At 45.3% G+C, this 26,023-nt stretch overlaps 1 protein-coding gene across 3 annotated transcripts in view; it reads left to right on the plus strand.

The window, feature by feature from the left end:
* The first annotated feature begins 2,974 nt into the window (after window positions 1-2,974).
* LOC144680482 (microtubule-associated protein RP/EB family member 3-like) overlaps window positions 2,975-26,023 on the plus strand; it is a 98,893-nt gene continuing 75,844 nt past the window's right edge. Inside the window, exons 1-3 of one of the 3 annotated variants that reach the window (XM_078541494.1) lie at window positions 2,975-3,066; window positions 7,176-7,266; window positions 13,142-13,187. The gene's annotated coding sequence lies outside the window, so the exon portion shown is untranslated. Of the gene's footprint in view, window positions 3,067-7,175; window positions 7,267-7,901; window positions 13,188-26,023 lie in introns of those variants that run through there. The other 2 variants (XM_078541495.1, XM_078541496.1) reach the window with 2 other exon arrangements.

Below are 26,023 nucleotides of genomic sequence, written 5' to 3' on the forward strand. Positions count from 1 at the left end.
CTTGCAGGATGCATTTCTGGTGGTCGCACACCAGCTGCATGTTCAGTGAGTGGAAGCCCTTGCGATTGATGAAGTCCACCGAGTGTAGCGATGGAGACCTGAGTGTCACATGAGTGCAGTCAATCGCACTCTGCACCTGTGGGAATCCTGAGATCAGGGTGAATCCAATCACTCTTGCATCCTGGTGTCCCAGTCCCAGGCGAAATGCACAAAGTTGTGTGCCATGGAGAAGATGGCATCCGTGACATCATGGATGCATTTTTGTGTGGCGGATTGTGAAATCCCACAGAGGTCACCTGTGGAGCCCTGAAAGGAGCCACTGACATAGAAATTGAGCACCGCAGTCACTTTCACAGTCACTGGCAATGGATGCTCTCCATGTCCCCTTGGCGACAAGTCCTGCAGTAAGTGGCAGATGTGAGCCACCAGATCCCTAGACATGCGCAGTCGTCGGTGACACTGGTTCTCAGTCATCTGCAGGAATGGCAGGCGGCATCTATAGACTCTGGGTGTTGCTAGGCGCTGACCAGCCACTCGCTGTCGCTCCTGGGCAGAGTGTGTGGGAGCCCCTGCTGCCCCTTCTTCATGAAGTTGCTGCTCCTGCCTTTGTACAGCCAGGAGCCTCAGTTGCTCTCTCCTCCGTCTTCTCCGGTCTCTGTGGGCCACCAGCATACAGCTAGGTCACCAGGATCCACGATCCTGACGTGGTCCTCCTGCAGCATGAAAGCGAGAGAGACGTGGTTATCATGGCTGTACTTAGCGCCTTTCGGGGCCCTGTGTGACTGCCCCTTAATGCTTCCCGGAGAGTGCTGATCACCCCTTGGATGGCCAGAGATGAGTGCACTGCATGTCTGCCCTGTTAGCCTGCAACATGGGGGGACATTGGTCCAAACCAGGATGCTGGGATTGCAAGGGGCTGTGAGCACCTCCAGCAGTGACTGCTACATGGCCAGTGTTGGCGAGGAGATTGTACAACGTGTGCAGTCCAACTGCTCCATGGTTCAATAAAGTGGTGGCAGACTCGAAGTCTGTGCCGGGGGTGGGTGGAGTGGCAGGGGGGTTAAGGTATGGTGCACTTAGTGGCTCTTTGTTGCCTCTGCGATGCTATTATGGGTGGGCAGGCTAGGAGCCTTACCCCAATCATATCACTGTGGCTGCGCCTGATCTGTCTCAGTTGCAGAGGCACGGTCAGTTTATACGGGGTGTCCCTAATGCGTGACTACATCCCTCGCTTACCCTGCCCCCACCTCGATTGCCAGTGTGCGGGTTGCATCACCAGGGCAGCGCTTGACCCCCCCTCCCCCCTGCCCCCCACCAACAACGGTCACTTCCGAGGCTGGCCAGCACTTGCCCCCGGACACCCACCCCCTCAGCAGTTGCCTCTGAGGCCAGGCATGAGTTGCCCCTCATCCCCCCGGTGCCCCTGAGGCCTGTAAACGATGGGTGAGCTGTGGAGAACGCTGCTGCTCACTCACCTCAGTTCCCCCAGAGTGAAGGCTGCCGAGTGCATGTCTCCTGCGTGCTGCTGTGAAACACGTCGACGCGCTTTCCCGCCGATGTGGATGGACGATACGGCGGGGTTCCAAGAGCCTGGCGGGATGGCCTTTTAACTATATGCTGATGTATTACAATTAGCTCCCCGCCGACCGATGGCTGGAAACGGAGCCCACCGTTGGCGGGCTGAGCGGACGATCACGATCTGCCTTCACACCGTTGCGCCATATTTTCCGCGCACACCACCCATCACGCCCGCTGCCAGTGGGTCTGGAAAATTCAGCTCCACCTCTCATTCTTCTAAACTAAAATGGATACAGGCCAAATCTGTCCTCATAAGACAACCCACTCATCCCAGCAGTCAGTTGAGTGAGCCTTCTCTGAACTGCTTCTAATGCGATTGTGTCTTTTCTTAAATAAGGAGACCAAAAGTGCTCTATATCTCACCAATACCTTATACAACTGTAGTAAGGCATCCTTACTTTTATATTCCATTAGACTGATAGATGCCTACAGCACAGGAGGAGGCCATTCAGCCCATCGTGCCCACACCGGTCAACAAAGATCTGACTACACTAATCCATTTTCCAGCGCTTGGCCCATAGCTCTGGAGGCTATGGGCAATGCAAGTGAATATCTAAATATCCAAATTCCCCTTGAAATAAACAACATTCCAAATGTTTGATTTCAATTTTGACTGAATTTTGATCATCCAAAACTCTGCTTCCCATGACCAAACTCTCATTCACCCATTTACCTGTGCTCGCTGACCTACATTGGCACCCAGTCCAGCAACAGCTGAATTTTAAAGCTTCCTTCCTTACTTTCAAGTCTCTCCATGGCCATGTCCTGCCCTATCTTTGATTCTCCTCCAAGCCCGAACCATCCAAGGCATCTATCTGCACTCCTCAAAATTTTGGCTGCTTGGGCATCGCTTATTTTAAATGCCCCCCCTCCCCCCCATTCAGCTAGCTGCCTTACCTCAGCTGCCAAGACCCTTAAGTACTGGAAATCCCTTTCTCATTGGCGACACTCCTTATATATAAAAAAAACTACCTGTCTGACCAGGCGTTGGGTCATCTATCACACTTTGCGTGTTGCATTTTGTTTGATAATGTTGCGATATAAATGCAAGTTATTCCTGGCACACATTGTACACTTGCTGTCAGACGGACAATTGCAGATTACAACATCCTCTCCCCATTACCCACCTCAGCAGGGTTAGGATATTGACAGACGCTGAGAGTGATCAATTGAGTTTTCAATGCACACATCGCTATTAACGCGCTGACAGCTCCGTCTGCGCTGCAGAATCTAAGCCCCGCCCCCCCCCACCCGCCTGCCCGGAGCAAGACTGCAGCATTGGAGCCACGCCCCACCTTCAGCCCAGAACTGGCCCACCCCCCCGCCCCCGCCGACACTGTGCGCAGGCGCAGTGCTGCAGTGCCGGGAGGCCCCGCCCATCCCGCCCGCTGTGCGCAGGCGCAGTACGGCTGCGGTGCGTTGCGTTGCGTTGATTGAGTGCGAGTAGAGCGAGTGGCCTGAGTGCGGGCTTCAGACCTGCGGAACACGGTGAGTAGCGGTCCTCTGGTCCCCAAAACGGTGTCTCCTTCTCTTGCAGAGGCCGGGATGGGTCGGGGCAGCCGTCCCGCCCGGTGATAAATGGGTGTTAATGTGGCTCGGCTCCCTCGCGCTGGGGGGAGCGAGGCCGAGTCTCGGATTTCAGTTTAAATTATAATTACGTATCAGGCAAACGGCAGCTTTTCCCGTTCAGATCGGAGCCGGGTTAACGCTCAGAGAGCCCCCTCCCCCCGTCACCCAGTCCCCTCCCCCCGTCACCCAGTCCCCTCCCCCCGTCACCCAGACCCCCCTCCCCCCTGTCACCCAGACCCCCCCTCCCCCCGTCACCCAGACCCCCTCCCCCCGTCACCCAGACCCCCCCTCCCCCCGTCGCCCAGTCCCCCCCTCCCCCCGTCGCCCAGTCCCTCCCCGTCGCCCAGACCCCCCCTCCCCCCGTCACCCAGACCCCCCTCCCCCCGTCACCCAGACCCCCTCCCCCGTCACCCAGACCCCCTCCCCCCCGTCACCCAGCCCCCCCTCCCCCCGTCACCCAGCCCCCCCTCCCTCCGTCACCCAGCCCCCCCTCCCTCCGTCACCCAGCCCCCTCCCTCCTCACCCAGCCCCCCTCCCTCCGTCACCCAGCCCCCCCTCCCTCCGTCACCCAGCCCCCCTCCCTCCGTCACTCACCCAGCCCCCCTCCCTCCGTCACCCAGCCCCCCTCCCTCCGTCACCCAGCCCCCCTCCCCCGTCACCCAGCCCCCCCTCCCCCGTCACCCAGCCCCCTCCCCCCGTCACCCAGCCCCTCCCTCTCCCCCCCGTCACCCAGCCCTCCCTCCCCCCCCGTCACCCAGCCCTCCCTCCCCCCCCCGTCACCCAGCCCTCCCTCCCCCCCCCCGTCACCCAGCCCTCCCTCCCCCCCCCCGTCACCAGCCCTCCCTCCCCCCCCGTCACCCAGCCCTCCCTCCCCCCCGTCACCCAGCCCTCCCTCCCTCCGTCCCGCCCCTCCCCCCGTCACCCAGCCCTCCCTCCCCCCCGTCACCCAGCCCTCCCTCCCCCCCGTCACCCAGCCCTCCCTCCCCCCCGTCACCCAGCCCTCCCTCCCCCCGTCACCCAGCCCCCCTCCCCCCCGTCACCCAGCCCCCCTCCCCCCCGTCACCCAGCCCCCCTCCCCCCCGTCACCCAGCCACCCCCCCCCCCTCCCCCCCTCACCCACCAGCCCCCCCTCCCCCCCGTCACCCAGCCCCCCTCCCCCCCGTCACCCAGCCCCCCTCCCCCCCCGTCACCCAGCCCCCCTCCCCCCCCCTCACCCAGCCCCCCTCCCCCCCCTCACCCAGCCCCCCTCCCCCCTCCGTCACCCAGCCCCCCTCCCTCCCCCGTCACCCAGCCCCCCTCCCCCACCCGTCACCCAGCCCCCCCCGTCACCCAGCCCCCCTCCCCCCCTGTCACCCAGCCCCCTCCCCCCCGTCACCCCAGCCCCCCTCCCCCCCGTCACCCAGCCCCCCTCCCCCCCCCCCCGGACCCAGCCCCCCTCCCCCCCCGGACCCAGCCCCCCTCCCCCCCCGTCACCCAGCCCCCCTCCCCCCCCCGTCACCCAGCTCCCTCCCCCCCGTCACCCAGCCCCCCTCCCCGTCACCCAGCCCCCCTCCCCCCCCGTCACCCAGCCCCCCTCCCCAGCCCCCTCCCCCCCCCGTCACCCAGCCCCCCTCCCCCCCCCGTCACCCAGCCCCCCTCCCCCCCGTCACCCAGCCCCCCTCCCCCCCGTCACCCAGCCCCCCTCCCCCCCTGTCACCCAGCCCCCCTCCCCCAGCCCCCCTCCCCCCCGTCACCCAGCCCCCCTCCCCCCGTCACCCAGCCCCCCTGCCCCCCGTCACCCAGCCCCCCTGCCCCCCGTCACCCAGCCCCCCTGCCCCCCGTCACCCAGCCCCCCTGCCCCCCGTCACCCAGCCCCCCTGCCCCCCGTCACCCAGCCCCCCTGCCCCCGTCACCCTGCCCCCCGTCACCCAGCCCCCCTGCCCCCCGTCACCCTGCCCCCCGTCACCCAGCCGCCTCCGGGTTCAAGGCCGGGGAAAAGAGAGTGTGGATCCTCACCCTGCACCGTCCACCTGGACAGTCCCCCAAATCCGCACATCAACCCCCATCATAGCCCCCCCCCCCACCCCGTGACACACTGTGCGCCCCCCTCCCTCCCCGTGCCCCCTCCCCCCGTGCCCCCTCTGTGCGACCTCCCCGTGCCCCCTCTGTGCGACCCCCCCTCCCTCCCCGTGCCCCCTCCCTCCCCGTGTCCCCTCTGTGCGATCCCTCCCCGTGCCCCCATGTGCGACCCCCCCCTCCCTCTCTGTGCGGCCCCCCCTCCCCGTGCCCCCCCCTCCCTCTCTGTGCGGCCCCCCTCCCCTCCCCCTCCCCGTGCCCCCTCTGTGCACCCCCCCCCCTCAGTGCGGCCCCCCCCTCGGTGTGCTTCCCTCGGTACGGCCCCTCCCCGTGCTTCCCTCGGTACGGTCCCCCTTCTTCCCTACTCCCCTCTTCCTAACCCTAACCCCAACCCCACCACCTCTCTGGGCATCCGCCAACCCATCCCCCTTCTCCCCTAAGGCTTCTGGCAGACCCCCCCGCACATGTCTGGCCCCTCCTCCACCCCCAATCCAGCGTCCAGGCCATCGCCTCCACATCTCACGCCCCATGTCCCTGCCTGGCCCCCAAACCTCCTGGCCACTCTTCACCCCCATTCCTTTCCCCTCCTAGTTAGCCGATCTTTGCTTTGCTTCGGCACTATCGACTTCCAAATGGATGCAATGCTAGCCACTTTATTCAGGGTTTTAGATATCTAAATTCTGCTTTACCATTTGTGTATAAATGTTTGAATTTCATACTTTTTTCACTTTAGTTGTACTGAGCAGTTTGTCATGGAGTTATATGGACCTCTGTTTACATTTGGTTGTTTTCAACCATTGTTCATCTCTGCCTCATTTTCTTCTCCCTGCCCCCTGCCAGCATTTTACAACACACAAAGGTTAGACAAGCTCACATGAGTCAGCAGTTGTATAAATGGATGCTGCCTGAACTGGAAACACCACTTTGAAGCCTCCCACTTTTGTGTGTGCGTTTGTGAGAGAGGCATAGGTTGGCAGAATGGGCACGCAACTGTCATTCCTCATATAAAGTAGATGCTCAAACATCTGTCTGCCCATTGTGCTAACCTGTCACTCTCAGGTACAAAACAAAAGTGGAAAAGTATATACTTGCAAGTAAGGAAAAATGGAGTGGGTGGGTGAACCCACAAAACATTTCTGAAAGGTGCAGATGAATAGACATGTTGAGTTTAAATAATTTCTTTAATGTGAGCATAGCTAGATGGAGCCATAAAATTAAAAGTGTTTAAATAAATAGCGCAATGGAGTATAGGAATGAAGAGAAAAATTACAAAAAGGCAGTTAATTCACAATGAGAATTATTTGCAGTATTTGATGTCTCATCGTAGAAAGAACATGGTGTACACTACAGTTTTTGTATACACCATTAATTCAAGTTGATAGAGTAGCAGAGAAACTATGGTTGAGAGGAGAAACTTAACATACATTGAAATCTGCACAAACAGATGTCTGCCCCCCAAAAAATAGATAACTGCAAAAAAGAACCACTGACAGTCCCAAGTAACTTGTAACAAATACAGACTGCCCCTTGAAACCATTGGTCCTAGCAAATTACAAATTATCCCCGGTGCCTTCAATGCACTAAATCTACAAATCAAAACAGCAGACATGTTAAGTGCAAGGTGGCAGTGGTTGAAAAAAATGACTTTCATGTGATCGAGATCTCTTTGCGCAGCTTATGCATTGCTACAGAAAACCATCACAGCTCTATCACAGGGATCGAGGAGTTTCTCTGCCACTGTGGCTCCTGGGTAAAATGATCTCGATTACACACAAGCCAGTTGAGAGGGTGGGCTGTAAGAAATTGGGAGCCCTGAAATTTCAAGGGTGCAAGGCTGAAATCGTGGGGGTGCTCAAGACTATGGAATGTGGCGGGGGTTGGGTGGGAAGCCAGATCTCGAGGCTTGGGGGGTGATGTGAAAAAGAGTTTCCCTGCCTGTTTGTCCTCAGTTTCCTCTCTTTGCTGGCTCTCAGGCGGCCTCCTGGTTCTTGGACCTTCTCACACAATAACTGCTGGCAAGAAATAAAGATTCTCAACTACAAGGGAACCAACGTTTTTAACAAGGTAAATCCAGTGTAAACTGTAGAAGTCATGTGACCCAATGCCACGGTCAGATTATCACAATCAAACCTCCAGGATTACCTCCAAACAGATTTGGCAAACTTAATCTATCAGTACAGAAGATACTATTGAGCTATGAACAGCCCCTTACCCAACTCCCATCATGCCAAACATCAGTAGCACTCAAAATGAGGGTTTCCCACACAGGCACCTGCAGGACGCAAATTGTCCTAATTTGGCTGCGAACTTCCAGGCGCTCCGGCCCTATAGGTCCCATGGATCAGAACATCCCCTCCCTCAGTAGTAAAGGAATCGTAATGATCTAGGAAATGTTCATGAATCATGGGGTGGCAATAAAGTAAGAAATCCAACAAACTTGAAAAAGAACTGAAATTACACCCTGCTGGCAAGGCTCCAGAATTAGGCATGATTCCAGATGAAAAAAGGATGAATGCTGAGGATGTATTTGGGAATTCTGGAATACTTGGCTCATCCAGTTTGTTTTACATGTTATGGCCATTTGCAAAATAAAGACACCTGCAAGTACCTTCAAGTCCCTTGGATGTCCCCAGTTTACAGGTCTCGCTGCACTAGGGCTATTTCTGTTGCAGTAGATGAGGCTTAACACATTTACTTGAGGTTTTTAGAATTATGAAGATTATTGATAGTCATTCCTCATTCACCCTATTTCCTCTGGTCAGGAAGTCAAAGAAAATGACTGAATTATTTTAAACCTTCACTTAAGGGTAGTAGAGGGATTAAAAGGCACTTCCTTATGCAGATAATTTGGAGTATTGAGTGATTTGTCACAAGAAGCATTTGGGATAAGATTGATTGTGCCTTTAAAGGGGTGAGGAAGGTACAGAGCTGTGACACTTGAACAGGGCAGAGAGATTTGGTTTGGATTGCTTTAGCAAAGAACTGATAGAGATAAGGGGCTGAATGGCCACCTCCTATGCTGTAAGCTTTTGTGGTTTTATACAGTTAAATAGTACTCAGGAAGTTGTATGGGCTTCTGCTCAGGAATGACTTAATGGTTCTTCAGGAAAAAAATCATTCTGAGAATAGCTTCTATCATTTCTGATTTTAATTTAAAAACTCTGTATTGCACTCTGCCCCTTAGCTCAGAATAGGAACATGCTGAACATAACAGTTATGCTAAGACACCCGACCATGCTTGATCAATGTCACAATAGGGCAAGAGTGTCAGCTGTGGCTCAGTTGATGGCACCCTCACCAGTGAGTTAGAGGATTGTGAGTTCACTCCAAAGACTTGAGCACAGAAGTCTAGGCTGCCACTCTGTGTAGTATTAAGAGAGTCCTGCACTGTCAGATATATCATCTTTCGGATGAGACATTAAAATGAGGGCATGTCTGCTCTCTCAAGTGGATGTAAAGATCCCATGGCACTATTTGAAAGAAGAATTGAAAGTTATCCTTGGTGTCCAGGTCATCAATATTTATCCCTTAATCAATATCAATAAAACAGATTGGTTATTTTCACACTGTAGCTTTTTGGTATTGTAGGTACTTGCTGTGCACAAATTAGCTGCTGTGCTTCCAATATTATAACATTGAGTTCAAAAGCACTTCATTGGCTGTAAAGCGCTTTGAGATGCGCTGAGGTTATGAAAGGTGTTACCTTAAAGGAAGCATTCCCTTAAAAGAAACAGAACCGAAGATCTATTCCAGAGAGGACATTTCTAATAGTACCATGACTAACTTTGATTTTAAGAATAACATATATTATGTTTGTATAACTATTTTAGCTGGGTCAGAAATTAAAATATCAGCTGAAACGAGTATGGAAATAATTGAAAAGCAGAATGCTGCAGATGCTGGAAATCTGAAATAAACAGAAAATGCTGAAAGGAAACATGAAGGGGATAAAGAAAGAAACAAGAGAAGACCAACCCAGCAAAACAAATAAAAAAGAAAAAAAATCACCAAGAGCAAAATGGAAGCAGAACCCCAAACACTCTGTTCAAGTGATTTACTTGTACTTCTTTCAATTTCTTATACTGTATTCACTGCTCACAATGTGCTCTCCTCTCGATTGGGGAGACCAAATGCAGACTGGATGACTGCTTTGCAGAACACCCCCGTTCAGCCTTCAAGTGCAGCTGAGAGCTTCTAGTTGCTTGTCATTTTATTTCTCCACCTTTTTCCCAAGCTGACCTTTTTGTCCATGGCCCGCTACAGTGTTCCAATGAAGCCCAACAGAAGCTCGAGAAGCAACACCTTGTCTTTTGACTTGGCACTGTACTGCCTTTTGGACTCAACGTTGAGTTCAACAACTTTAGATCATAGCCTCTTCCCCCATCTTGTTCTGTGTTTTTTATTTTGCTTTGTTGGTGATATTTCTTTATCCTTTCATGTTGCATTCAGATGGTTTTTAAATCTCTATTCATGTCTCATTTGGACACAACTTTTGTTTCTTTACTATATCCATTACCACTCTGACTGTTGCATCATGAAAACTTTAGTTAATTAATCTCTCCTTATCTCCACCCTATCCCAGACCACCTCCTTTGTTCTTCCTGCACCACCACCCCCTTCCACTGGCTTAAAAACTTACGTTAAAATCTATCTTCTATTCTGATGAAAGGTCATCGACTTGAAACGTTAACTCTGTTTCATCATACAGATGCTGCCTGACCTGCTGAGTTTTTCCAGCTTTTTTTATCCTTATTTCAGATTTCCAGTATTGTATTTTGCTTTTGTACTGAAGTTAGCCTGACTGGCTTGTAATTACTTGGTCTACCCCTTTCTCCCTTTTTAAACAAGGACACAATGTTAGCTGTCCTCCAGTCCTTTGGCACCACACGTGCAGCCAGAGAAGATTGGAAAATGATGGTCAGAGCAACCACTATTTCTCCTCCTACATCCCTTAACAGCCTAGAAGATGTTTCATCCGGGCCTGGGGATTTCTTCACTTTTGAAGATATTAAATTCCTCAATACATCAATTAATGAGTAAAGTGCCTGTATTGCCTCATATTTCGGTCCAACCTGCAATGATGCTGGTATCGTGACTCACTGGGGATAGTGTGCTCCAATATCAAGCCCCACTGCTCCCTGAGCCATGAAAAGTTTGATCAACCCACCTAACTGTTTAATTTAGGTTAACAGAATACAAACACCAGGCTTGTAAACTTAATTAAAATTGTCTTTAACCAGTGGCAAAAGAAAGAAATATGAGCTGCCAACTTCTAATTCTATAGCCTAAACTCTACCGCTTCTTAAATCACAATACACACACATACAAGACACATGAGACACATAAAAACATGGATTTTAAGGGTGGGATAAAACAGTTCAGTAGCACCAATTCCGGAGTACAGGATTCGATGGGTAGATTTTGATCGATGTCACCCAAATTCCTTTCAGTTCTCTGTTGATGACACGAGGTGGTCTTCCAGCAATTTCAGTCTTTAGTTCGCTGGCTGAGGACTTGCCTTTCAATGTCTCTAATGGTGATTTCCCCCTTTTCTGCTTGACATGGGTTTTCCGAGAGAGAACGGGTTAAAGAGATACGAGGGAAAAAAGCCAGCTAGCTATTATTGTAGAATTACTGGAATCTTACACACACAAGAGACAGAGATTTTAGGTCTTTTTCCTTTCAGGCTATAAGCTATTCTGCTGCACTGCTCTCACACAAACCCTGGTCACCTGGTCAGGAGCCAATTAAAACATTGTTGCCCCAGGCAGTTCCCCATTAGACCAGATTCCTCCTTGGCACCATCGTGTCTTTCATGGCACACACTGTTCCAGCAACATGGTATATATCCCTCACACTGCCCCAGTAGACATGTCTTTCAAACTGCAACCATTGTAATTTTAATCCACAGTCCAACAGAAATAAAAAGATATGTTCTTTACACTAGGGTCTAACCATGACACCAGTTAGTTACTGTGGATATAACCACCTTCCAAAGCCACAAACACCTACACTAACTAGTGTCCTGAGGGGATGGACCTCAGACTGAAGGAAAGATTCAGTTCTGCCAACCACTGACTTGACTTATTTTTTGTCTTCAACCAAAGTATGTGGGGGTAGGCAATAGGTAACCCCAGATATCAAATAGCTTTGTACCAGTAGAATCTGGTTAGGTTTCTATGAAAACAGGTTTCTGGAGATCCTTCAGTGTTTCAGCGGGTAAATAGACTAATCCATGGGGAACTGAGCAATACAGACCAGAAATATTTGCATTTCCATCCTTTGTCCATATTGTTAGCTGATCATCATCAAGCATAGTGCTGGTATCATTACAATTAACCTTTGCAAGAAATAGCATCAGTCTTCCCCTGACAAAGCAGTTTAAATAGTCACTGGCAATGGGTGTGGAGATGGTCACATTGAAAACAAAAGACATGGTATTTGGAGGCAAGATGGGGAATTTTTATATGCTGTTTAATAATGTCGACAAACTCAACATTAAATAAATATGCCTACAATTGCCTTGTATCGTAACTTGAAGATCTGGGTTGACAAACAGTTAACCACAAGAGCAGTATTAAATCTCATAGCTTGAATGTTTAACCACACACCATCCATTTTCCTCAAATCCTATTCTTTATCAAAACTGTTGGTGTCAGAATGCTATAACGACTTATTTGCCATCGCTTCATTTGGGGAGCTGCAATAATTTGGTGCTGTCTCTGCAGTGTTTTATTCAATGCAATCATGACTCCTTCCCCACTGCCCTTATCTTTTCGTTCTGCATCTAGAAGCAATGGTCCCAATGGAAGTAAGATCATTCCCTTCCACAAACGCAGTTAGAAAAGATCAGTCTTACAGGTATTCTGCACTTAGCAAAATGTTTATGCAATAGAAACCTGAGATGCTGTTGGCAGCATTTTTGTAATTTATGGTTGTTTTTGCATATTTGTGAGCAAAGAAATTATATTTACATTTTGCTTAGTTCTGTGATATTGTGATAAGTAATGGAAAAATTAACCCCATGATCTCTGCTGAAGTCAATAGACCAAAAATAATAAAACAAGGGCATTTGAACATCAAATCAGTTTGTTGCTAAATATTGCACTGCTCTTTATCATTTCATTTTATAAAAATATATAAATAAACATGTTAAAGATGACAAAATAAAGCTCTTACAGATAGATTTTCATTTTGGCGATTCTGAATCTATGAAATTGTCTCAATATGATAGAAAATATTGTTGGCAGACCATTAAGCTACTCGATCAAAGAATAAGAATTTGTACTCCTTGCCAATCCATGCTCATGGTCCGTAAAATTGATTTTAAATCATTGTACAATTACCTCAGAAAAAATATCTTGACATATTTGACACCAGTTTTATTGTTTTCTTTTAACCCTGCAATTTGCTTTAATTGAAAAGTGAAACTTAGGTTCACGTGAGAATAAAAGGTAATCTGAAACATTTACGATGCTATTTCGTAAAACTCATAGATGGTGGAAGATTAAGTATTAGATTAAGCCTTTATGAAAATATTATTTCTGCTGTAACTTGTTTTATGTGGAGACATTTTCAGTTACCTTATTGCTATTATTAAAATCCACAGATTACACAGTTCTGTGCATGTTGTCGGTTAAAAATGATACTGGGATAACATTTACTTTGTCACTTGACATAACTTGTCAACCTGTACCGTTTAGCGCCAGAGTTACACAATTAAAAAAATTCATGAAATGTGTAGTTCTCTTCATGTAGAGTACCTAGACAATTTTGCTGTAAAGAAAGCTTCCTCATCTTAGCATGTTAAATGCTGGGGAACGATTCATTTTTAGTGCAGCAGGGCTCTGTTCCAACATTGCAGTATAACGTTATCTGCAGTGGAACAGGTTATAGGATGCTAACTTACACTGTATAAAACTTCAAACTTGTTTTTCAGTGAGCACTGTTAAACCTTGGGGCGCGTTTACTAGCCAGAGACACAGGTGGGTTTTTACTGCATTCATTCTTCAAGAAGTTATCTTTATGCCTATTTGTATGTAGTTTGAAATGCTAGAAGAGGAAATTCCAGTTTTCTTATTTGATTGAAAAGGATTGTTTAAATACGGAGAATTAAATTGTAAGTTATGTTATTGTGTGCAGTTTATGAACATAAATACTGTATTTTAACCTTTTATTCAACCTTATTTCGATCGTTTGATTTCATGCACACCAAAGAAAGCAAATCAGACCTTTAAGATATCCTGATGAATTTGTTTAAACAAGTACATTTGTATTAAAAAAAACCTAGGAGGCAAAATTGTTTCTGGTCAGGATTTACAGAATTGTTTATTCATGCAAATGCATCCATCAATAAATGACACTGGCCACTGATAACTTCATGTAAAATTGCAGTGCTGTTGCTGATGTAGCTTTTGAAAGTTCCAGTTCAGCATGCTTGCCAGATGTAGTTGAAAGGCCATTGCAGTATTTGGATGAGAAAGATTTGCTTTGAGCAGTGGTTGAGCTGAAATTCAAAAGGAGCTGGCAAATTTATACCAGGCGATGAAATTGTTGAAATGTTGATTACTGGCATGTTTTTTAATTCTTTCATGGGATGTGGGGGTCACTGTCAAGACCTGCATTTGTTGCCCATCCCTACTTGCCCTTGAACTCAATGGTTTGCTAGGCCATTTTAGAGGGCAGTTAAGGGTCAACTACATTGCTGCAGGTCTGGAATCACATGTAGACCAGACCGGGTTAGGATGGCAGATTTCCTTCTCTGGCAGACACTAGCGAGCCAGTTGGGGTTTTACAGCAGTGATAGTTGTCATGGTCATTATTATAAAGACCATATTTATATTCCAGATTTATTAATTGAATTTAAATTCCACCATCTGCCATGGTGGGATTTGATCCCATGTCCTCAGTGCATTAGCCTGGGTGTCTGTGACATTACCACTACACTACTGTTGGCCTTATTGTACATGAAACGTAAACAGATTACTGAATATAAAAGGAAAGCAAAGGGAAAATAATTCAACAGAGAGGACAAATTAACAAAACAAAACTACTCAAAGACAACAAAAGCATCCTATATCCTAATTTGCTCCTTAAAAGTGAATCCTTTAATTACAATGTGCATTGTGTTCTTTTGCTGTTATGCACAGTTTTAAAAAATATATTCTAGATAAAAATAAGCACGAATATCTTTTCTGTTTGACCCTGCAAAACTTGCAAAGTTTCATATTCCAATGCTTTTAAATCCTTGTTTTAACATCTCAGGTTGAAAAGTTAACTTGCTTTGACTTTAAAGTACATTATATTCCCTAAAATATGAAAGACCAAATAGTGCTATTTGTCATGACCACAGCCATGTTATATGCTGCGCAAACCAAATCCCAGAGGAAAACTTGGGTAACGGGCCATACACTTTTTTGTATTCTGAAAGCAAGACGACGACATTCTGATCTCAGCAGTAAGGAGTCCAGTAACACTTTTGGGATTTTTTCAAAATTAAAAGTAAAAGTTTTATTAACAAGTAAAAAAAAAACTTCACACAAGATTATAGTTGCACAATTGAGGTTAGTCTTACAACACGTTTCCCAAAAAGATTCTCTACTTGGTAAGACCCACAAGTAAACACCTTCCAGGCAACACTCCCTTATAGATGTTTAACTATAAAAATCCAGTAACATTACCCAAGGCAAACTGCTGTAGCATTAATAAAGGCATACCACATGACCTGTAACTCTCATCCACAGCTGCAGAAACCCAAATTTCAGAATAAAACTGTTTTTTGCAGCCCAAGACTTTTCTGGCTTGACTGGATGGCTGATTCAAACCTGCATCTTCTCCTAGCCCAGAGCTCCCAACTCAGCTCTAGCTCAACAGCTTAGCTCCAGCTCCAGCCACCACAGCTCACACAGCTCCCTTAAGTTCTCAACGGTAACTCTAAAATGTCTTTTTTCCCCTATCACCTCATGTTCCATTGTTCTCACACCTCTTTGAAACTCAAATCCTTCCAAAGATCTGATCTTTCATGTTTCCAACTTGTCTTTGCTTTTGGATCAATAAAATATAATATCCCCACTTCTGTTTACCAATGGAACTCCTGCAAGATGCAAACAAACATGTTTCTTGTTACCTCTGACTTCCCTTTGATATTCAAACTCTTAATTTACCTAAAAATGCAAATGTTAGATCCAACCTGTTTACTTGTACTTCAGACCTAACACCTCTCCTTTTCATGTTTTAAACCGCCCAGACAACCTGTCTCCTATTAACCTCTGCCCAGCTTAATTAAATCATATGCGCGCGCACACAGATTTCTTCACAGAATAACACAATATTCCCCAAAAATATTTTACAGACACATCCATTTCTCACATTATTAAAATTTTACAGTATTTGTAATCAGTTATATGCATCAGGTTTAGGATTGCATTAACCAGAAACTTCCTGTTGGAATACACCCCCAGTATAGATTGGTCAGCTCGCTGCAGAAAATGGAAATGTTAATTTCAGTGGCCTTCGCAGAAAGTTTGTGGGAGCCTATTCTTGTAAATTACAGCAAATCTGATGTTCAGGAAAACTCATGGGATCCAGGTGTTGATGGCAAAGCATTTGTTTCCCATCCCTTATCACCTTTGATTATTTCTCTTTTATGGATCTAAAAGCCATTTGTTCTCAGGAGCATGGAATAGTCAGCATGACAATGGATGAAAAAGAAATTCAAGCTCCCAGTTATTAACTGAAGAAATTATGCCTCAAGGTTTCACATTTTAAACAAAAACTTCTACTGCACAAAAGTTAAACAAAGCAAGTATTACTAACCGAACACTATATTTTGCAAACACTTATTCTTCAAGCTTGAAAATCTCAACGGCACACTCCCCGTTCTACTTGTATTTTCACTCAAGTGCCCCTGTGCTTTACTTGAGGATTCCTTCACTACTTCTGGAATCAAACCAAGCCACAGCTCTCAGGAATTCACTTTGATCATCCTCAGTGTTCTTGCTATTCTCCAAGGTATGCGCTTTTCTGGGGTCATTTCACCAGCATCCGGCTAAGCGAACCCTCCCAACTCTCCTGAGGAACCTTAGGTTTGTGGGCATCCCAGCTCAAGCATGGGCCTCTTAGCTTTTTAGCTCAGTGACTCCAAAATCAGACAACACCCTTGGTTTCTGATAGCCCTTTTGCTTTTGGTCGACAGCTCCTGGCAGAGACACACTCTACTTCTCAAAGCCACTGCCGGGCTCCAACTGTTTCTGTGGGAAAGCACACAGATAAAAACCCAATCCAAGAAAACCACCTCCCTGCCATCTATTCCCACAGCAACCTTATTGGGATGATCCGGGTAGAGGTTTCAACTCATTATCTCAAACATTTCCTTTGTACTTGGAAACTATATGAATAAATTAAACCCCTTATGAAGACATCTGTAGACATTTCGTCTCCACCAAGACTCAAAGTGGCCACACATTGTTAAATGTTTTCCCACTTACAACTTTAATCTTATTCAATAAACACAGGCCATCCTTTGAATTGCAAACACTGTAAGTCTGTTTTCCAGCCTCCCAAACCAGGTGCTTCTATTATTATTTTTTAAAACGTCAGCCCCCAAACTAAAAGTTTTACTTCTAAAACTTATGAATCATGAGATTAGACATTTTTGCAACAACAGATTTGATAGATAGCTACCATCGACTTGGTGTCTACTAAATTTGACCATATTTTTCCACGATTTTTTTTCATTTCAGTTTTGCCCTAAACTGCAAGAAAATTTATTCTGCCCAACAGAGGGGTGTGGGGGAGAGCATTGTCATTGGATGCCTTGTGATCTCCCAATTTGAAACAAGCATCATGATTTTTGACATGAAATTATGCAGCCCAGGTACTGCAGTGGTTCAGTGCTTAGAAATCTCATCCATATGTGAAATTTGTAATTTGAATAAGAAGCTGGGATATTTTGCTAGTAATGTATTCAGATAACCAGTAAATAAAAGACATTTAATAGGAAATGAGCCTTGTGATATTTTGAGTTGTGCACTGTATTATGAGACAGCCTTTCGGTAAAACTGAATTATTTAAAAATCCCAGAGGGAAACTTTAGACTGAGTGTAGCTTTCTGATGCTGATGGCCAAGTAAAATGTAATTTGTCATTTGTAACTGTCATAACCTTTATTTTTAAGTGGTATGTTTGAGATGCAACTCTAAATTCAGGAATCAGACCACCAATTCTCGAGAAGTTTTATATTAAACTAAATGAAACATTTTATTAATTTATGCAAGTTAAATATATAGACATGGATACAAATTACTACTATCATAACTTTTAACAAATCCCCAAACTAATCTCCATTAAGGCAACAGCAACCCATAGATTTTTAACCAGACACCAGGCAAAGCATTTTCATCTTATGAATTCAAAATGAGGTTCTTCTCACTTTGGTTCCTGTGGAGGCAGTTGTAGGCTTATAGCTACCTTGATCTTACATTGCCTCTGCCCTGCATGAAAACATGAAAACTGCTGTTAAGTTATACCTAGCACAGCTCATTGAATGTAAATTCTCATTGTATCACCAGCCTCTTCTAACAATAAAACCCCTTTCATAGTACCAATTTTATTAGTAATATAAACATATTGCTTGGTCTCTGCTAACTAGGTGCCAGATTTCACTTGCCGCCTTAATGCTGTATTCAAAAAATGCAAATGCACTCCACCTCTCTTACATCTCAAAAATAATACACATCAAAGCACCCAGACTAGCTGGCTTTAATCCAATTAAGACACACCCACAGACTAAACCTTTATTTTAAAAGAAAAATATTTTCCAATAATATTATGTACATTAATAGCTTCATGACAACTGAATGCGTTTTACTTGGCTGTCAGCATCAGAAATCAGTGCAGGTGCTGATAGCTGGTGTGCTCTAGCAATAAAAGATAAAGTTCACACTGATTAACAATGATGTGCAAGATTATGAGCAAATGATTTACATAGAGTGGTTAGGAGAGCATGGAATGCTTTGCTAAGGGGAGTGTTTGAGCTGGAGTCTATAGTTTCTTTCAGCGAACAATACAAAGCTCAAGCGAGAGAACAGGGCTATGGGGTCAGCTTTGGATTGTTTCAGATATGAAGGACTGTTTGGCGTCTTTTGCTGCTGTAAGCCTCTGTGTTTCTGTTAACTGTCTTTCTGCTGCTGCTTGAGATTTCTTGATCACCACTGTGCTGACTGATTGTTTCGTCGACACGTACTCCTGAATGAGCAAGGGCTTATTCAACTCCACTCAGTAGAAACTTTCTCATGCCATAAATTTTGCACGCTAGCACAGCTTCATCCTTCTCCCTGGGTGCTTGCTTGGCCTGAGTGTGAGCGTGCAAATTGTCATTTGGTAGTACAGAACTTGAGTATTGCTGAAAAAGAGACATGTCAAAGCTTTTCGTCTTGCACTCATCACGACACTTCACAAGAATACCAATACAAGAAGAAAACAACAATTTATACTGTATGTGAAGAGAGTGCTGATTGCTTGGCAAGTGGACTCTGATTGGTTAGGGCATTACTATGGAGAATGCACCAGTGATGGTGACTGACAGTTAACTGCCAAGCATTGTTTGAAATTTAAACCAGGCAACTTGACCCTGATTGGTCAAGGCATTGCCCTGAGGAATGAGTCCGAGAATGGCTGTCACTTATTTTGTTTATCTGAAACAGGTGCAATGTGTGTATGTGTTCTTTCTGTCTGCAATATGTAGCTTCCAGTACACACAAATGTCAGTACTGTGAGCCCGACTGACGATCCTAAATTAGCTGTCAGCATAATTCACAATATGAATTAACCAAATGGTTGGGTGAATTGTTAAAACCAGCTTTGACCAAGTTTTCCACATATACGGTGAAGGACTCCTTCACATTTGCAAAGGCCTTAGAAGGCTTGCATTTTGACAGCAATTATGTGTCCATGTGCTCATTTGACATTGCTAGCCTACTCACCAATGTTCCACTTAAGGAGGTCATAGATATTTGTGCTACAGCAATGTATTATGGCAATCTAGGCCTGCGCTATAGAATGAATCAGTGTTCATTGAACTTATGAACTCGGCAACTCGTGCAGTTGAATTCAGTTTTAATGACGCCATGTATGCCCAAATAGATGGTGTTGACATAGGATCTCCTGTAGGCCCAGGCCTCGCAAACATCTTTGTTGGGTTCCAAGAAAAACATGTCTTTGATGGAATGACACCTAACATCCTACTCTTGCACATTTCTGATATGTGGATGATACATTTGCTATATTTAAATCCGTAGCTACATGTAATAATTTCCTTACATGACTTAATGGGCTCTATCCTGCACTCAAATTCACCTTTGAAATGGAGCAGTCAAATGACACCCCCCCCAACCACCCCTTTACTTGACGTACTAGTTGAGAAATCTGCCAGAGGGTTCTCTACCACAGTCTACTGCAAACCTACCTTCACTGGTCAAGATACGTGTTGGGATTCTTGCAGTTCCGCAAGCTATAAGATTGGTCTTATCGGCAACTTCGTAAATAGGGCCCAAGACATTTGCTCACCATGCAAGCCTGATGCTGAAATAGGGCACATCAAAGACATCCTGCAGAATAATGGTTACACTGTTGAGATGATTTTGCGCTGTATATCATGCAAACTCATGAAGGCCATCACTTTTGACTCTGAAAAGTGCCCAGTTTACCTCAGATTTCCCTGGAAGGGCAAGGTATCTCAAACATTTGAGCAACAGGTGAAACTAGCTGTTTCATGCTGTTACTATGCAGTAGCAACACAAGTGGTATTCGCCACGAACAGGATGTTGCCGTCAAGCCAAAAAAAGTTCTGCCCATCATACGTATGAGTGATGTGGTACATGAATTCCAGTGCCAGTGTGATGCTAGGTATGTAGGCCGTACATCTCAAAGACTGATGGATCGTATCAAATAGCACGTCGTAGCCATTGTTCGCAACGGACAAGGTACAGACCGTACCCAATCAATCCATGCTTGCAAAACTCAAAACACAGTGCCCAACATTAGATATGATTCTACGATTGCACATTTGCTAAATAATCCTCAGTGAGCTAAGAATTATGCTGACAGCCAATTGAAGATTGTTAGTTGGGCTTGCAGTGTGGCACATTTACATGCACTGGAATTGGCCACACGACAGGAGATAAGCTTCAAGACCCTGTGGAAGGTTTGATGTGCAGAACTACATGACAATTGCCCAGGAACTCTAAACTTCCAATAGACAATTCACCTGATGCCCAGGACCCTGTGTGAATATCAGAGCTGGAGACTTGGGTCAGATCTGTGTGACTTACCTTGATAATTACCCAGGAAATGTTAGACAGATTGAAATCTGGTCTAACATCGCGTAACTCCACAACCAATCCTCCCAATCACGCCCCCCGCCACCGAGAACTTTACCCCCCTCCCTCTCAAACCGGATGCAGTTACCCCTACCCCAGCTGTCCCCTCCGCGCAAACCACCTCTCTAACTGGACATGAACACCCCTTCAACTACCCATCTGACTCAACTACCCCAGACTACCTGACTAGTCCTCGAACACATAACTACCCCACCCCCACCCGACCTGACTTGAACTGACTCCCCCACCCTCTGACTGGACACAACTAGCCTCTTTTCTCCTCCAACCCCTCCCTCAAAATAATGGAGAATCATGGCACTAATGTAAACGAGGAACGGCAAAATATTTATATTAGTAAACAAATAGCACTAGAGAAATTAACGGGACTTAAAGTAGATATATCCCCAGACCTGATAATCTACATCCCAGAGTGTTCAAAGAGGTGGCTGTAGCGATAGTAGATTTATTGGTGGTAATTTTTCAAATTCTATAGACTCTGGAATGGTTCCTGCAGATTGGAAGGGGACAAATATAGCCCAACTATTTAAGAAAGGAGGGAAAGAAAAAATGGGGAACTACAAGCCTGTTAGGCTGATATCAGTACACAGGAACATATGAACAAGGAGCAAGAGTAGGCCATTTGGCCCCTTGAGCCTGTTGTGCCATTCAATAAGATCATGGCTGATCTGATAACCTTAAGTCTATATCCTGCCTACCCTGATAACCTGTCACCCCCTTCCTTACCAAGAATCTATTCACCTCTGCCTTAAAAATATTCAAAGACTCTGCTTCCACTGGCTTTTCAGTAAAAGTGTTCCAAAGACTCACGACCCTCTGAGAGTAAAAATTTCACCTCATCTCCATTTTAAATGGGTGACCCCTTATTTTTAAACAGTGACCCCTAATTCTAGATTCTCCCTCAAGAGGAAAAATCTTCTCCACATCCACCCTGTCAAGACCCCTCAGGGTCTTGTATGTTTCAATCTAAACTCCAGCGGATACAAGCCTAGGCTGTCCAACCTCATAAGACAACCCTCCCAGGCATTAGTCTGGTAAACCTTCTCTGAATTGCATCCAACGCATTTACATCCTTCCTTAATACTGACCAATTCTGTACACAGTACTCCAGATGTGGTCGCACTAGTGCTCTGTATAACTGAATCATAACCTCCCTACCTTCGTATTCAATTCCCCTCGCAATCGATGATATTCTACTAGCTTTCCTAATAACTTGCTGTTTTCATGCACTAAGACACCCAGACCCCTCTGCATCTCAGCTCTGCAATCGCTCACCATTTAGATAATATGCTTCTCTTTTATTCTTCCTGTCAAAATGGACAACTTCACATTTCCCAATATTATACTCCATTTGCCAGATCTTTGCCCACTCAACTTATCTACAGCTTTTTGTAGCCTCTTTATGTCCTCTTCCCAACTTACTTTCCTACCTATCTTTGTGTCATCAACAAATTTGGCAAACATCCCATCCATCCCTTCATCCAGGTCATTATATAAATTGTAAATAGTTGAGGTCCCAGCACTGATCCCTTCTCTGAACTGCTTCCAACACATTTACATCCTTCCCTAAATAAGGTGACCAATACTGTACACAGTACTCCAGATTTGGACTCACCTGCACTCTGTACAACTGAAACATAACCTCCCTACTTTTGTATTCAATTCCCCTCGTAATAATGATAACATTCTATCATCCTTCCTAATTACTTGCTGTACCTGCATACTAGCCTTTTGCGAGTCATGCACTAAGACACCCAGATCCCTCTGCATCTGAGACTCTGCAATCTCTCACCATTTAGATAATGTGCCTCTCTTTTATTCTTCCTGTCAGAATGGACAATTTCGCATTTTCCCACGTTAAACTCCATTTGCCAGATCTTTTCCCACTCACTTAACCTATATATATATATATATCTTCTTGTAGCCTCCTTATGTCCTCTTCACTAATTACTTTCCTACCTATCGTTGTGTCATCAGTAAATTTGGCAACCATCCCTTCGTCCAAGTCATTTATATAAATTGTGAACAGTTGAGGTCCCAGCACTGATCCCTGTGGCACACCACTCATTACATCCTGCCAACCAGAAAAAGACCCATTTATGTCTACTCTCTACTTCCTGTTAGCCAGCTAATCTTCTATCCATGCCAATATGTTACGCCCTTTTACCATAAGCTTTTATTTTATGCAATAACCTCTGATGTGGCACTTTATCAAATGCCTTCTGGAAATCTAAGTACAGTAACATCCACCAGTTCCCCTTTATTCACAGCACGTTACTCCCTCAAAGAACCCCAATGGGTTAGTTAAACATGGTTTCCCTTTCACAAAACTATTTTGACTTTGTCTGTTTACCTTGAACTTATCCAAGTGCCCTGCTATAAATTTTTAATAGTAGCTCCTAACATTATCATTATGACGGATGTTATGCTAACAGGCCTGTAGTTTCCTGCTTTTTGTCTCCCTTCCTTTTTGAATAGTGGAGTTTCATTTGCTATCTTCCAATTTAATGGGAACATCCCCGAATCTCGGGAGTTTTGGAAGATTAAAATCAATGCATCAACTATCTCACTAGCCACTTTTAAGACCCTAGGATGAAGTCCTTCAGGACCCGGGCACTTGTCAGCCCGCAACTCCAACAATTTACTCAGTACCACTTCTCTGGTGATTGTAATTTTCCTGAGTTCCTCCATCCCTTCCATTTCCTGATTTAGAGCTGCATCTGGGATGTTACTTGTATCCTCTATAGTGAAGACTGTTGCAAAATACCTGTTCAATTCATCTGCCATCTCCTTGTTTTCCATTATCAATTCTCTAGGCTCACTTTAGCACCAACACTCACTTTGTTAACTCGTTTCTTTTTAAAATATTTATAGAAACCCTTACTATCTGTTTTTATATTTCTGGCTAGCTTTCTCCTGTACTCTGATCTTTCCTCCCTCATTAATCTTTTAGTCATCCTTTGCTGTTCCTTATAGTCCAACCTTCTGACCTTCCACCTGTTTTTGAACAACTATATACTTTTTCTTTCAGTTTGATGCTATCTTTAACATTTCTATTTAACTACAGATGGTGTGCCCAACCCTTGGACTTTTTCTTACTCATTGGAACATATTTATTCTGAATTATCCCCTTAACTGTTTGGCACTGCATCTCTATTGACCTATCCCTTAACCTAATTTGCCAGTTCACCTTAGTAGCAGTCGTAGGGAAAATGTGAGAACCTATAATAAAGGATGTGATAACAGGACACTTCGAAAATAATGGTGGTTTGGGCAGAGTCAACATGGATTTATGAAAGGGAAATCTTGTTTAACAAACCTCCTGGGAGTTTTTTTGAGGATGTAACTAGCAGAATAGATAAGGGGGAACTGGTGGATGTGGTATATTTAGATTTTCAGAAAGCTTGTGATAAGGTCCCACACAAGAGGTTAGTAAACAAAATTAGAGCACGTGGGATTGGGAATATACTGGCATGAATTGAGAACTGGTTAATGGACATTCCACTTTTGTGTTCCTTGCAAGTTTACTCTCATACTCTATTTTTCACCTCTTAATCAATCTCTTGGCTCTCTTTGCTGAATTCTAAACTCTGCCCAATCCTCAGGCTTGCTACTTTTTCTAGCAACTTTATATGACACCTCTTTGGATCTAATACTATCCTTAATTTCTTTTGTTATTCATGGTTGGCCTACTTTTCCGGTTGTGTTTTTGTGCCAGAAATGAATGTATAACTGTCCTAAGAGGAAAGATTAAATAGACTGGGCCTTTATTCTCTGGAGTTTAGAAGTATGAGAGGCGATCTCATTCAAACATACAAAGCTCTTACAGAGCTTGAGATAGATGCAGGAAGTATGTTTCCTCTGGCTCTGGGGGGGACAGCCTCGATAGAGGCTGGCCATCAAAGACTGAGATGAGGAGGAATTTCTTCACTCAGAGTGGTGAATCTTTGGAATTCTCTGTTCCAGAGGGCTGTGGATGCTCAGTCATTGAGTGTTCTAAAGGCTGAGATTGATAGATCCCTATGCATTAAAAACATTAAGGATATGGAGATAGTGCAGAAAAATGGTGTTGAAGTAGAAGATCAGCCATGACCTCATTGAATGGCAGAGTGGGGTTGAATGGCCTACTTTTTTTTACTCATGTAGGATGTGGGCTTCGCTGGCTGGGCCAGCATTTATTGCCCATCCCTAGTTGCCCTTGAGAAGCTGGTGGTGAGCTGCCTTCTTGAACCGTTGCAGTCCATGTGGTGTAGGTGCACCCACAGTGCTATTAGGAAGGAAGTTCCAGGATCCTGACCCAGCAACAGTGAAGGAACAGCGATATATTTCCAAGTCAGGATGGTGAGTGACTTGGAAGGGAACTTCCAAGCTCCTGTTTCTTATGTTCTTAATACATACAGCATTTGCAGACCAGATTTTGGCAATATTTGATCTGAAAATTTTGAAAGATCGCAAGTTATTACTTCTCCATGAGTTTCACTGGTGCCTACTTGGATTTGATTGCAGAGGAAATTTGTCCCTAAACCTTTCTGTTTGTCCAACACCACCTTTAAGAAGTTCATTGAAACCTACCTCTTTGACCAAGGGCATTGGCTCGATGTGATTTCCCCAAGGACGGTGAATTGAATACTTTTGATTGGCTCCTGAAAAATAAATGAATAATGTTTTCCTTAATTACCATAATTGCATGCATTAATGGAAAAATATCATACTTTGTCTTGCTCCAATAGTAAACAATTGGATGGTGGCTTTAACAAAATAATTTTGACTTCCAACAGAGGTAAAATTCTATGACCACTCTGTACATCCTCGAAGGGTAGAGGTAAACTTGCATGTAGGGCCTTAAATGAGTACTATGTCTTTGCCCCTCATAAACATTTCCAGAATTTACCTTGGAACTTGTATCTGAGGTGAATGTTTCCTAAATACTTTTGGATAAGGAAGCACCTGAAAAAAAATCTCGCCTCTCCCATTTAACTACAAGGTAATGAGACAGCAAAATATCAGATAATTCTTCAAGAACCAGATTTATGAATGCCATTTGAAAAAAACCCCTCAAAATTCCCAAAATCCATGGTTTAGATTATTTTCAGGCTAATTCAAAAATTCTCACTTTTCTGGTGTTTTCCCCCTCAATTGCAAAAGTAGGCTGGGCTCAAATACTGAGACAATACCACTGACCCAGGATGACAAATTTATGCACACTGGACATGTTCTGGTATGCAATGGTCTAAATTTTGTGGTTGGTGGTGATGGAATAGAACTTCCCATTCGTTACGCTTACAACTGGCCACAGACCTTTTGTTGGCTTTTGAGTAGCAACTTGTGATCATTGGAGATCTTTTTCTGCCATGGTGTCCTGTACAGGGAATCTGTGGCATATATGAGCAGGGCAGGCAACAGTGTGTGTCCTTAACCAATCAGATT

Source organism: Cetorhinus maximus, chromosome 5 (genome assembly GCF_964194155.1).
Source record: "Cetorhinus maximus chromosome 5, sCetMax3.hap1.1, whole genome shotgun sequence".
NCBI classification, from domain to species: Eukaryota; Metazoa; Chordata; class Chondrichthyes; order Lamniformes; family Cetorhinidae; genus Cetorhinus; species Cetorhinus maximus.